This window comes from Acomys russatus, chromosome 22 (genome assembly GCF_903995435.1).
Source record: "Acomys russatus chromosome 22, mAcoRus1.1, whole genome shotgun sequence".
Taxonomy (NCBI): Eukaryota; Metazoa; Chordata; class Mammalia; order Rodentia; family Muridae; genus Acomys; species Acomys russatus.
This window is the reverse complement of record NC_067158.1, coordinates 19,850,978-19,853,689: the sequence shown is the minus strand read 5'-3', so window position 1 is coordinate 19,853,689 and position 2,712 is coordinate 19,850,978. Positions and strand designations below refer to the sequence as shown.

The 2,712-nt window shown below is 34.0% G+C and overlaps 1 pseudogene; it reads left to right on the top strand.

The window, feature by feature from the left end:
• Positions 1–1,998: 1,998 nt before the first annotated feature.
• On the top strand, positions 1,999–2,432 carry LOC127205635 (60S ribosomal protein L27-like; annotated as a pseudogene).
• The last annotated feature ends 280 nt before the right edge of the window (positions 2,433–2,712 follow it).

Genomic DNA, 2,712 nt, shown 5'->3' with positions numbered 1-2,712 from the left:
TACCTTTCCAATAATCATTAAATAAAAACATATACGAAAATGGATAAATTGAAATAATAAAAATTACATATATATTTCTCTGGGGATTTGGAAAGTTATGGCCCTCCTTTTATTTTATAGAGATGTTCTTAGAAAGATTTGAAATATATATATATATATATATATATATATATATATATATATATATATATATGAGAAATTAATGCTTGGTACCAATATATTTCTGTCCAAGATTCCAAAATAGCTTGTCACATTTCCCCTCCAGTAATTGCATGAACTTGTACATGTTAATTCATCTTTTCAAGCTACTGTTTCTTCCTACATGAAAAGCAAATAACACCAGCCTTCCTGGCATCTTAAAAATTCTCACTGATGCATTATAGTATGTGACATAATATAAAACCTTAAAAATGTTATTACAGAGAGAATGCTGGTTATTTTATAGTCTATGGTATATATTTTGTATTTTCATCCCAAACTATTTTGTGCTTAAATGCACATAATTATGTAATAAATATGAGATGAGAGGCAATTGCTTGGCCCAATAATTGTCATGAAAGCTATATCTTTTTTACATGCTGATGTTTATTGTGCGTGTGTGTTTGTGAATAGCTTTACAAGGAAAAAAAATTATTTTACAAAGAGGTCTAGGTATTAAATCCTAGTTTAAGTTATTTTTGAAATTTAATCTATTACTACTGTAGGTCTGATTTCAGTAAACTTCTAAAGCAACTAAAAATGTTCAGACTGTACTTAATGTCACATTGGATATTAAAATATTGAAAAAAATGAAAGGATTTGTGGTACTCAATGAAACACATCGCATGTAGAAGCACTTATCTTGAGTGTCCTGCAGTACACATGAGATTCATGTTTTCTTAAGTCATATTCACATTTCTTTTATTTCTTTCTCATATTATCTTCAAAACGTTAAAAGTTACCAGATTTTAACATGACCCTTCTTCATGAGGAGTTCAGTTTCCGTTAACTTGCACAAATGGAGTTATTTACAAATTGGATTGACTTGAATATGATTCTTGTCCCTTTGGCACCCACACCACGGTGTCAAGGCACTGTGTAGTTGCCTTTTTCAGCCTCAGTTCCATATATGTATGAAGAGAAAAATAAAACATCACAGGCTTTGAGGACCAAACTAAAATTAAGAGGCCAGCTTCCCATACATCTGTATACAGGAAGAGTACAATTCATATTAATTTCTCTTTATTATAGTTCTTTCTTGTTCTAATTGAAAACAAGTACCAACATAATCTTATAAAATTGTCCTAATAAACTACATAGTCTGTTTGTTTTGTATATATGGTCAATTTTTCAAAAAGCTGCTTATGTAGAAGAACACTGGATTACAGACGTGCATGTAAATAATCAGGGTTCTATGCTGAGCACCTTGTGTCATCTGACTTCTGGTTATTATTTGTTATGATGGTAATCTAGTAATAGCCTAATCCTCTGATTATGTCTCAGGCTAAGGAGTATTTTCAAACTCTACACAGAAATGTGTGTTCATAATTTATATTTTTCTTATTATACAAATCAAAAAAGGTAGAAGTACCATACACCAGCAAGATCATTTTATTTTTTTAGTTGCTTGCTTGTCATAGCCGACTTTATTGTGTTAAAAACTTCACTCTTTAGACCATTTTCTGAGCATAAGTTCTGACTGGTTTATGAAACTTTCTGCTCCATTATGAAATAGCAAGAATGAAACCATATCTGAAAGTATACATAAAAAAGAGAAATCATTTGACATCACTATAAAACCACTTGAATGAGCTCCAATGATGAAGCAAACAAGACAATAGTACAGATGTATAGACATATGATAGAGAAATGGAGTTCTCAAGTTTGATTTTATTCACTCTAATTCCAAACGTTCTTAAGAGAAGACATTTCAGTCACGTGTGATTTGAATAAGAAATATCTGGTTTTGTGGATTGTGGTGTTATATTCCTTTACTTAATAGCCAATATCCAGGTGTCCTTCTTTCCTTTCTGCTGGATTCCGGCTGCTCGCTGCCGAAATGGGCAAGTTCATGAAACCCGGGAAAGTGGTGCTGGTCCTGGCTAGACGCTACTCCGGACGCAAAGCCGTCATCGTGAAGAACATCGATGATGGTACCTCAGACAGCCCTTACAGCCATGCTCTGGTGTCCCTGAAAAGTGACAGCTGCCATGGGCAAGAAGAAAATCGCCAAGAGGTCAAAGATCAAGTCCTTTGTGAAAGTTTATAACTACAATCACCTCATGCCCACCAGGTACTCTGTGGATATCCCCTTGGACAAGACTGTTGTCAACAAGGATGTCTTTAGAGACCCAGCCCTGAAACGCAAGGCCCGGCGGGAGGCCAAAGTCAACTTTGAGGAACGATACAAGACAGGGAAGAACAAATGATTTTTCCAGAAGCTTCGCTTTTAGGTATATTTTCATTTCCATCACTAAAAATTAAAAAAAAAAAAAAATAGCCAATATCCACACACATCAGAGTATATATCCTGTTTGTTTTCCTGGGTGTGTGTTAACTTGCTCGGGATAATTTTTTTTTCTTTTACTTTCATCTATTTGCCTGTACATTTCATCATGTCATTTTTCTCTAATAGCTGAGTAGTACTCCATTGCATAAATGTACCACATTTTCTTTATCTGTTCTTCAGTTCTCCTTCCATCTCCCTCCCTAACTCTCTGAACTCCTCCCTCT